Source organism: Falco punctatus (genome assembly GCF_963210335.1).
Source record: "Falco punctatus genome assembly, chromosome: 1".
NCBI lineage: Eukaryota > Metazoa > Chordata > Aves > Falconiformes > Falconidae > Falco > Falco punctatus.
Window position 1 is genome coordinate 59,712,087 of NC_137580.1, and position 12,088 is coordinate 59,724,174.

Consider the following 12,088-nt stretch of genomic DNA (forward strand, 5'->3'; position numbering starts at 1 on the left):
GGCTTCAATTGTGCTCCCCCCTCTTTGAAGAACACAAAAAATTCATAAGTTTTTACAACAGAACTCTTAAAACAGAGGTCGGTGGAAAGCATAGGGATGGAAAATCTGTTGCTATTTCAGTTGTGTATCTGGTAAGATGGAAAATTTTTCAAGACTACACAGATGGTAAATAAATTTCTGCTACATGAGGCAGTTCCTGGAATAAAGAAATTTTCTCAAATAACAAGTGCCAAATATTTTTTTCAGCAAGACTTATTTTTAACTTTCCCAGGGACTTGTTGAGAGAGCTGGATAAGTGTCCTTTCACCTTCAGAATCCTGGTCTAACTCCAGAAATAGCCTTTAATGTCATTCTCAGCATAGAAGAGTTTTCTTTACACTTTAAAAGATGTTTCAAAGCAAAGATCAAAGCTCCACAAATATACTGTGCTGCTGGTTAATGTTCCTTCTGAACACAGTGGCTAGAAACTAAGAATTTTCTATTTAAACTCTAAAACAATCATCAGTGACTAACAGTGCTGACATTTAAACTGTCATTATTATGCATCATGAGGCAACGTTGTTGACACAAGAGAGCTTGTCCTCCATGAACTAAGCGTAATGGAAAGGACTGACAGACGGAGCCCAGAATCAGTGACCAAGCCACTGCAGACTATACTGCTAAGGAAGCTGTGAAAAATACACGAAGAGTTAGGCTTTTGAGAGTCTTATAAATGGATTTAAGTAGAGATTTCACACAACTGCAGAAATGACGGCTAGGCAAGGAGAATAGTAACTATTTTCACTACTACAAAACTAGCTCTTCAGGGTGTTTGCCATAGCTCTCCCCCTCATACCAAAGTGGAGTCAGAGTTGTGGAAGTTGCTCACCGTCTTTTCCAACAACTTCATATTCCCATCCTAACCTGCTCAGGCGACTGCACAGCTCTGCTTGGCTGCTGTCTTGAGGCTGAAATCAAACTCTGTGAAATGCTGATGCTTGCAAGGAGAAAAATACATAGTATTCTCATGTCACTGAGTGATCTTTTCCTTGTATATATATAACCTCCAACAGGCTAAAAAAATGTAGTACTGCCACACTGAACTTAGCACATGAAATTAGAAGAGTATGGGTAGGATGGAGAAGGATTTTTTTTTTTTTTTTTTGTCTGACAGAGTGTGGATGACCTAGAAAAAAACCTAATTGACATTCTAAGGTAAGGCTTCTGTTACTATTCCCAAGAGAGCAAAATTCAGGAATATATGTATTTCTTCTGAATTTGATTAAAGCTGATTTCCCCACAGTCATAACTATTCACAGGCTTCAGTCTGCAAAACCACAATAGTTTGATTTAAAACATATACTGTAAAAAACCCCCTACAGTAAGAACTACAATGGGACCTTTCTAAAAGCTTAATAAAATATTTGTGAAATGTGCTAAATTACAAGTCCTGCAGAATACTTACCCACAAAAATATTAACCAAGGTACAGATAGGGAAGAACTTCTTCCCAAATTATCTTTGTCTCTGTTACTAGCAGTATTGAGGAAAGCCTGGAAACAGACAAAACGATCATCTGGGAGTTGTTTTCATGAGCTGAGAAAGCTTTGTGCAGTTAAGAGTTGAATGATGACTTTATATGGAAAATCAATTCATTTTCACCTACTTATTTTCCATTCTTACCCCACCTATAAGACAGTCTCTCAATACCCCTGTCTTTTTTTTGTCCTATTTCTTGTCTTATTCACTCTATTTTACTTCCTGTGTAAGTGTAAAGGCTAAACAGGGTGGTGCTCATCTGCTACATCATCATGTCATCATCTATCAAGCAGTAAAGAATATTTGTAAACAGGTGAGTTTACCATGCTGGAATAAATTCAGCAGGTGTAGTGAGGTGTAGCGTACACCTACAGTTGCTGCAAAATTTGTATGAGATAAATACAGCTTGACATTTATCAGAAGGAAAGTGTAGTGTTTCAGAAAGCCTGGATGTAGGAAAGTAGTTTAGTTTACATTCCCAAATTTTTGCTTGCTTTGCTTGCCATGCTTTTTCATTTTCAGTGCAGTAAAGTTGTCAGCTTTTAAAATATTTTGAAGCTAAAATTACATGCAGCACAAGCCACAAGCTTTAGCACTGCTGATTTTTTTCATGTATTTCATGCCTTTATATCAAACAGCCATGAATCACATATCAACGATTATTAGAGCATGCAAATCATCTTTTTTAAGAAGGTTGAGGATACCACCCAAGAGATTAAAACATGCTATATAAAAGTAAGATCAGCTCCTTAAAGATTTGTTTTTTGAAGGGGTATATTAGATGGTACATTTTATGTAAAGCAAAACTATGCAAATGAGTAAGACACTCAGGATATCCAAATAGAAACCTTTGTTTAATTGAATCTACTGTGTGCAAAAATGTTTGGGAAGGAGGCATCTTACAGGAAAAGATAAATAAACTTTCATTTAAGATCAATATTTTGCATATTGCATTTGCTATTCTAACTTATGTAAGGTGAGACTGTAAAAAGTATGTGAAATGTTAGATACGGAAGTTATTGCTGTAATATGACACATTATTGAAAGACATCCTTATGTTACAGTGAGACAATTTTTCATTAATGCTGTGTCCATAAGCCAAGTTCCTTATGTTCCAGTGTTGTAAAAGCATTAGATGTCAGCTCTGACAGAGTTATGAAGAAGAGCAAGGATCTGGTTTATGTTTGCTACACATATGCCTCAGTGAGCACAGACACACATACATATAGAGAGAGGCTGAATAGCTGCCTGCATTTTTTTCATACCAGGAAAAATATCCTTCTAAATTTGAATTAATAACCATTTTAGGCCATATTCTCTGGAGCTTGGAATAGTTTTTGGCAGCAGAAAAAGTATTGTTTCATTTTGTAAAGCCATATTCAATACACCCTGTCTGTGGCATAGACTCCCTTGTCTTTACAAACCTCCTATGTTGCTGTTAAGAGAGAACAGTACAAGAACATCGGCAAGAGCAACACATTTTTAGGTGTTTCAATCACATGGACTACTACAACAGGAAGCAAGAGAAAAGGCCAAACCAAAGCACCACAAACAAAAATATCTCTGTGTAAAACACTTTGCAGATGGCTCCCACCCTGCTGTAGTTCAGCCCATGGGGGGGTCTCTTTGCTTGTTTGCTTTGAACTACTGAGTGGGAATTGGTCAGATACCTGTGGACTTAACCCATCACCACACTGCTATGGCCAAATACTTCTTGACAGCAGTGGCAAAGACATCACTGCTATAAAACCTCAGCTGCACTGGCCAGGGTGGGCTGCTCTTCGGTGCCTCCTCCTCAGACAGAGCCCTACTAATGGAAAGCTTTTGCTTTTAGCACAGGTGATGTCTGCAGTAGAGGGTTGTGCTGAAAAAGCTGCTCTGCCATAGCTATGGCTTCAAAGGCTCTTTAATATAGGCAGGGATGCTCTAATACTGACTGACCAGGTTACTGCTTTATTTAGTTTTTTGATGGAAGCTGTATCTCTGTGTGCCTCTCAGATCTCTCTGTTTCCACTTGATTGTTAACTCAGAGTGAACTTTATGTTCATGAAAGTGCCAAAGGAGCAGTCCTAGGAAGGAAAATCCTTTTCAAAAATTTTTCTTTAACCAGCGGATAGTGATGCCGTATGATCCAGAAGGTTTTCCCAGTGTTTTAATTCCACTTCCCATTTGCTAAACTGTTAAATTTGGCTTTTGCATACTGTGCCCCTTCATTTTTTCCAAGACAGCTTCCCCCAAAAATGTAGTGTTAATCACAAATCTGGTCTCATTTTAGGAAGTGGTCATTGGTCCACTTAATATGACCTACAACTGAGAATTTATGGACTACAAATAGCAAATAATTGGCCTTTACTAGTCAGAACTTTTAAAATATTAATTTTAAAAATAAACAAAAAAATGTTTTAAGTTTTCTTCCAGCCAATTATTGCAAATCTAGACAAAATTATAAATTTTTGAGTATAAACTGCATGAAACTAAAGCTCTCTACATCGGTTCCTGGACACATGTAATATTGCTATGGTGAAATGATAGCGCATAACTATGAACTGCGTATAAATACAAATACTTTCATGACCATTTTAGGTAGCTCAGTTCCAACTAATGCATAACTTGATGTGCAACAGTCTCTTGCTTTGCAGTCTAGACAACACCGGCCGCCTTTAAAATTTATTGCTGAACACTGTCACAAAAATGTGTCAAAGGAAAATTTGCATAAAAGTTATACTGTAATGGCCTGGCAATCATCCCATCCTGTTCTAAGCTTGTTTTAAATACTTTTCAGATTGTTTGAAATACATCATACTTCAGTCCAAACACAAAGGAAGTCTGTGGGAAAGCATTCTTCAGCTTCCCAGATGGAGATAATATTTATGATGCATATTTTTGTGAGAGCAACAGAGAAAATTCATGGTCATGTAACCACAATAATAGGAGTGCTTTGTGACCACCACTTTCTACTACTTACCATAGATAATATCCATAATTTCAAAAACTTGGATCCAACTGCCCATTTGTATTTTGAACTACGTCTTCATTACTAAATGGCAAATTTAGGGAGCAAGCTTTCAATGCAGGAAAGAGAAACAAGTATTCATGACAGCCAAGAAGGTTTCAGCTTTTTAAAGAAATCGTACTATTTGTTTTGCTTTACTTGCAGCTCTTGCCAGATTCTTCCAAATGCCTTCAAAATTATGACCATTTAATAGCAATGTGCAAATGCAGTAAATTCTTTCTGGTGAAGTAACTGTGGATCTCTGTAATAGTTACCCACTGTACTAATACTACAGACTATAGGTCTCAGATGTAGCAACTAACTATTCAAAAAGCTGTTGTGGTTTAGGATCTCTCATCATTTTTTGGTGATATTAATATTCACATTATGAATTTGGAGAAACAGATCCATGCTCTTTCCTAAAATCTTTAGAAAGTTTGAAAAACTTTGAAATACCTTTAGAAAATCTGAAAATGGCAAGAGATGCAGAAATGGAGCCAAAGCAAATCCAAATTCCACACATGATAAAAGTTTTCTGCTACATGAATGATAACCTTTAAAAAGACATTATCAAATTTCCAATATTTGCATTTTCCATTGTCCTTCACAAAACTAAGGAAAAACATTCCCTAGATGCCAAGATTATATTATTCATCTCTGTATATGAAAATTAAACTATTCTAGCATAAGTGCAGGCCTGCGTTGTACATGAAATATAGTATAGAGAACCATATGAACTGAAAGTAATTTTGCTGTAATAGTGCATCTATAGTAGCTAGCTTCTGTAGTCCCTAAGTTTACAAATTTTGATAACACCCAAGTTAAGCAAGGCACTTAAACATACTTTAAGAACACAGGAGTTCCACTAACATCCATTAATGCTTTTTTTAATATCTAGATTTAAGCAATGAAGCCTTGGTCTCCCATGACCATAGAGAAACAGTGAGGCCTTGGTTTCCTACAACCATCCAAACAACATTCATTGTTGTCTACATTTTCAGAATTATAAAATCTGAGAATGTAGAATTTTTTCCCTGTTTTTTTGATTGCTCTGCTAGAATATTCACAAGACTATTCTCTTTAAAAAATACTCGATGGGAAAACATAAACTGAGAAATGAAGGTGTTTATACATCATACTTTGCAAAGGTGCAATTAAAGATAAATTATTTTGAAAATCATCAACTTTTAGAGCTGTCATCTTCCTCTGGCTGACACACATTTGCAGACTGAATCTCAGAAAAAAGTAAATTCAATTCCTTATAACAAAATCAGGATACAGCAAAAGGCACATTTCCATTTTTAATTAAGTTTTCCTGTACACTTGTGCTGTTTTTATTCATACTTTTATCTTCTATGCTTGTCTTTCCTATGCTGATCTGAGTTATTGTTGCAATGTGACAGTAACAAGTGTGCATCACTGACAAGCCTTCATATGCCGACATGTTACTACTTATGTAGTAATAGTTTAGACTGGATCCCATACTAAACCAGCTTCTATTAAAAAATACCAACAAACACCACCACCACCACAATTTAAGAGTTTTAAAAGCTAAATTAAAAATTGGTATATAAAAAGAATTAATCATTAAATTATCCCCATTCAACAAAGAATTGAGGTAAAAGGAGTTTAAGACTTCAGAAAGACAATTTGTGACAGGTCTGGAAACTCAGTCTCTGTTATTTTAACAAGTAAAATAAGAAAAAAGATCTAAAAGGGTGGATGTTACTGTTCATAACAAGCTCATATTACTTTTAAAATAATCTAATGCTGATGACTGCTCAGTTGAAAAGGATTATGCAATGTGAATAGTAGAGATGGCAGGGAAAAGACTGTAAAGAAGCCATTTCAGTAAACTAGGTAGCTCTTATGATTTTTTGGGAAGCTTCCGTTTTATCTCTCCCAGGTACCTTACTGGGAGGACTATGCCAGCTGACAAGGCTCCATAGGCTTCCTGCGGAGCAATTTACAGGGTAATACAAGCAGAAGCTCCTGGAAGAATCTAACTTCCTAGCTTGCCATAAAGAGCATAATTTTAGCCTTGTAAAACAGAATTTGTAACACTGTAATGGAAGAGAGTCAGCCTTCACATCTCATGGGAAAACATAATACTCAAGTAGCAAATCTGGATGGAAAGACTTGAATTCAGCTAAGAATTTTTTTTGTTTTCTCACATTGGTATAATTATAATTGATGAAATGATGAAACAAACTTTATTGCAACAGTACAGAAAATGCAAAACCATGCTTTAAAAACTCACAGCTTTTATGTAGGGGAAAAGTGCTGCTACAAAGACCTGTGTCACCACAGGTAACCTTCTACCCAGGTTTCTTTCTACATTTACTGCCATCCTTCTGGTAGTCTTTTTCTTAAATTAATTTGCATCTCATTGACACTGGCTGCTGCTGTCATGCTGACATCAGCTGTGTCTTTAAGTATCCTTTGCAAACCACACAGCATTTAATCTAGAATCTAGAAATCTGGATTAAAATAGTAGCAATAATAGTGAGCAATAGGAAATAGCCCTGACTATTATACTTAGTCTTGTAGGAACGACTTTGAAATAACATCAAATTTTTGAAACTGGAAAGCTTCTAAGCAGGCCACCGTGAAGTACTGCAAGTAGTAAATATTAAAAGCAAAGCCTCATAAAAGAGAGATGAGGAATTAGTGCACTAAAACATTTGTTTACTTCATTCATTTTTCAGGAACACATAAGCAAAATGTTTTAATGAGACTGAAATCCAGTCTGAGATTACCTGTGAAAAGAAACTGATACAAATTCACCACATAGATTCCCATTAGTCTGATACCTTGATTAGCCCTTCTTGAAACAGTATTCTAAACTCTACCTTTTCTTGGGATACAGCTGACCTAACAAACTTCAGATCACAATACATCAATTCCATTTGCTGAAACCAGTCATTATGTACCAATTTCTTATTTCATCACACTGTGTGTAGTACTTTATTATATCTAACCTTACAGAATTTATTAATAATTCTAATAAAAAATCTCTGTAGGAAACTAGAAGTTTTACATCAGAAGAGAACCCCAACATTTTCAGAATTAATACTTAATTTAGATAACCAACCAGAACTTCAAATGTTGATCCAGAGTTTGTCCGAACTATTTTGAACTTGTTTTCGAAGTTCAAGAGGGCTTATTTTTGAAATATTTACTCCAAACTCTTTCCACAGACTTCTAAAAAAATTAGTGACAATAGCCTCTCTCCAGTGATTGAGCAGTTCTAGAACCTGTTTCTTCCACAGGTTAATGAAAATAATGACAATATTAAGCATTGCAAAGGAACATTGCTTTGAGATGCATGAGAAAATTTTTATTTGCTTATATCATTACAGTCTGGATTATAAAACATAGGAGATAGAAAATTACTTCATTATTGTAATGAATGACAGATTTTCTGTAAACTGTGCTTAACTGCAAGGATAAAGACAATGTATATACCTTATCCAGATTGAGAAAACAATTGGACAGGTAACTAACAATTTTTACATGTAATTTTTCATTTGTTTCTGTTCATTAAATTCTTTTTCTTCTGGCATTCAGCTATTAAACTCCATTACATCAAAGCAGCCCAAATACATGTGAGGAATATTTCCTGCAATTACTCTGGATCAAATCAGAATACATTTATATGTTTTTGTATATTCAGGGAAAAATCTGTTTATCTTTTCACAGATTTCACCCCCTCCCCTGTCTTCTGGTACTATCTTGCTAAGCTAGTTTGTGGACTGAATTTTGTTTTTAAATATTTACTACAACTTCCTGAGCCTTATTAAAAAGCAGATTAATAGTAATTCTATCTTTTTGCATGCAGAATGATTTTTATTACTCCTTCTCCTCCTTCCATTAAATGCAGGGATATTACAATCCCCTATGAACTGAGACCAATGCTACTTGCTGTTATATACAGTGTTTTGTTGTTTTCTTCCCCGGACTCATGAGTCACTTTGCATTCTATTAAAAATAATAGGGGATATAACATTATCCTACAGGAGAGAGAAATGAACAGTCACAGCTGGTTCTGTACCTGTTTTCTCACTGTATATATGGAACAACCTCTAGGCATAAAATCTAAGATTGGGGGGGGGGGGGGGGGCGAGAACAATGAAATAGAGGGGGACAGTTAAAATTTCTTTTGTAAGTGGAGTGCGTTGCTGTTCCATTTTTATTTTAAATTTCATGGAGTCAGACTTCACAGTTATGACTTTCTACTCCTTTACTGATTCAGCATGTAAAAGAGCTATCCTAGCCTTATTTTGAAAATTGCGTTTACAAAACTCAGATTAATATAAGTTGCAACTCAATAGCTGTGATTGTCTTCAGGAAGTGGTGAGAATTGTGAAACTATATGCCTCAAACCACCTTTTTATGCTGATGTTGAATGAAGTAGGTTTTTTTGTGACTGAAAAGAATGGCAATTAATGTGTTGGAGTTCTGGTGCATTTGTACACCTACTTAATATCTCCCAGCAGGTTTTTTTCTGGCTATCCTTAAGTTTGATGAGATGAGCAGCTTGGAGAAAGCATAAAACAGAGCACATGCAAAAATTTGCAGGATCCTTTACAAAGTAATGGCTATTTTTTCCCATTTTAAAATCAGTGTATAATGATTAAATATTCTCCTTTTGTTGGCATTCTCTTAATTGATACTTATCTGGTTTTGTATATTGTTCCCTAAAAGCTCTATTGCATCATATATGTGAACATACGCACAAGCTGTTGGAATGCCCCAAGCATTGCAGCTTGCTCATTCCTTCCAAAGCTCATTCCAATCTTTGGAAATTCAGAATGTACAATTCTCAAGTGAAGTGACTATTTTAAAATCTAAAATTTATTTAACCCAGGAAAGCAGTCAGGATGGTCTAGTTGGTGTAGCCACATATAATTAATCCATTTATGCTTCTGCTACTCTGAACTATTAATAACCATCAACTTCATGTTGTGGATCAACTGAATTGATTATCAGTCAACACAACAGTACTGTGGGATCCTTCAATTAGACTTCAGATCATTAACTTCTCACAATTAAATTCAGACGCTTCCTGTTTCTAACCCTTAGGAAGCCTTTCTGGGAAAGCAAAGGAAAAGAGGGTGCTATGTATCAACCCATCTGAACCCTGGCGACTTGAGGGAGCAAAGAATGCTGTAACAGCTGGACCTATTTGCAAAAAGCAACTTCCGTGTCAGTACATCCATCATGACTGAAGTAATTTACTGAAACAGAGCTAGTGCTGGTCAAAGATGCTAAACTTAAGCCCTTAAGCCCTCGAACCCAAATTCATCTGGAGAGCCAGCACAACAGATCCACGCTGCCTCACCTCAGCTTCAATTTGAGGACAGCTGATCTAAAGATAAGAGGTGAGGTCATGCTCTATGCCACAATTAAAAGCAGTTTAAAATATGTTAATGAGGAACATGTTTTCAGAAGAATTTAGTAGCAGCAAGAGCAGAATGATATCTGCTCAAAGGTCCTGAGATCTTAGTTGTCATGGAAGTACCTGAAGTTCAGCACCTTTTTATGATTCCCCCAGCGTGCCACCTCGAGGTCTGGGTGCCCAAATACCTTTAGTAATTCATCTCCATGTACCTTTTCTCATATTCTGACCTTTATGGGCATATGTTTATGTGTAGCTATAATTGACACTGAGCATTAATCAGACAGTGGTGTGTTTTAGGCCTTAACTGCACTGTTTGAACTGCTGACCTTGAGAGAAAAGGTTTTATACACCATTCCCAATCCCTTAAGTCTTCCTGTCACTGCAAAGCAAATACTTGGCTTTTATGGATGGATTCAGTTTCAAGACTGTTGTTTTTCTAATGTTTTGTTAAAATTACAAAAGTGGCTTTCAAGGAAAGTTTGTAAACATACGTACATTTTTCATTATAGGTTATTACAGGCACAGACAGGCTTTTGTAAAAGAGCACATGATATTAAGTGATAAAATACTGCACACAGGAACATTGTTTGTAGAAATGTCCTGAAAACTTACAGATGAATAATAGCACAAGCAACAGAAGATCATATCTTTTCCATTTTGCCAAATGTTTTACAGTTGTTGGTAAAGATTTTAACCAAAGTGGTACGAGGTCACTCCTTCAGATTTAGAGACTCCATCCCCTTTTACAGTGCACACAGCTTCATAGTTGCTACAGCCACATAACTCCCAACCTTCCTTGAAGCAACTCTTTGTTTTGCTCCTTTCTATGCTCACGTCCTTTCTTAGTTTATCTCACCATTAGTCGCACTGGAATGAGTACATGACCTCAAAACAAGATACAAGGATACATGAAAACTAGCAGGACTGAAGCTATTAAAAAAATATAGCATGGTACATCTTGCTAACTGTGTGAAATGTATACATCAATATCAGCAATTATGCTTAGAAAAAAAAAATACGGTGCTAAAACAGGGCAGCTGAGAATGCAGGTATAATAGTCAATTAGTTCTCAAATATGATGTTAATTTGATTAATTTGATTTTTTAAAACTTGAACGGTTTTCTGCAGAGGGGTAAATTTAGTATTTTTGGTACTACTAGTCAGGTTTTTGTTTCTTAATTGTAACTCAGAGCCATATGTGCTGCAAGATCAATTAAACAGTTACCACATTAACTGTATTGCAAAAACTACCAAAGGAAGGCTGGATTTGAGGTCTTCTGAAACCTTTTGCAAAAATTTTTTACAGCTTCTAACCATATCAATGGAGTGTTAGTATTACCAAAGGGTCTGCACAAGGAAGCAATAGCCAGCAGCCCAGGATGCTGTGTGGGCACCAGTACTTTAGATATATGAATTTGAGCTTTAGTGAAATGGCTACTGAGACACTACAGCAGACATCACCCCACAAAATTAACAGGAAACAGATTTATAAAAAACATGACAAAAGAAGCTGGATGATGTAAAATGGAAAAAGGCAGAGAAAAGTAAACAATTACAAATTGGTTATTAGCAAGAATAAGCGGCATAGCTGGGAAAGCATGCTTTAGGATGAATTCTGTAGTGCCACATTCAGCACATCTCCTTCCATTAAAGCCAATGGGAGTTTTATTGCCAGGGAAAGTGTCCATTAAAGTTTTGTAATGATAGTCTTCCTTATCCTGTGTAGACAGTGAAACTCTCTGGTTGCTTCAAAATTACAAAACATTGTTTCAAACTCAGCAATACTTCTTTTTGCAAGAACATAGGCTCATGGGGCTGAGCTGAAAATCAAAGTACTACTGCAATGTTTCCACTTCTTTTTTCCTTTTTAAAGTTTTGCTGCACTTTTTCCCTGTTCTCTTTTTTTCAATAAGGCTTCCAAACCACTGGACACAATTTGTTTCCTAAAAGGAAACAGGTAATGATACCTGGTAGCAACAGAAAAACAAATAAACAAAAAACCCAAACTCATAGAAGGTACTTATTCATTTAGCCTTGAACAACATATATAAAATATATAAATATATAAAGCGAATATAAGCTATCTTCTAAATTCACAGCTCAGCCATTTTCAGGCCTTAAAAAGAGCTCCTGCAACTCTGTTGTTGTACAGACACATTTTTTCTTGAAATGATT

At 35.9% G+C, this 12,088-nt stretch overlaps 1 protein-coding gene across 2 annotated transcripts in view; it reads right to left on the bottom strand.

Annotated features, from left to right (window-relative positions):
- Positions 1-12,088, bottom strand: part of DLC1 (DLC1 Rho GTPase activating protein) — a 231,565-nt gene that overhangs the window by 201,937 nt on the left and 17,540 nt on the right. The gene's annotated exons all lie outside the window — the stretch shown is intronic.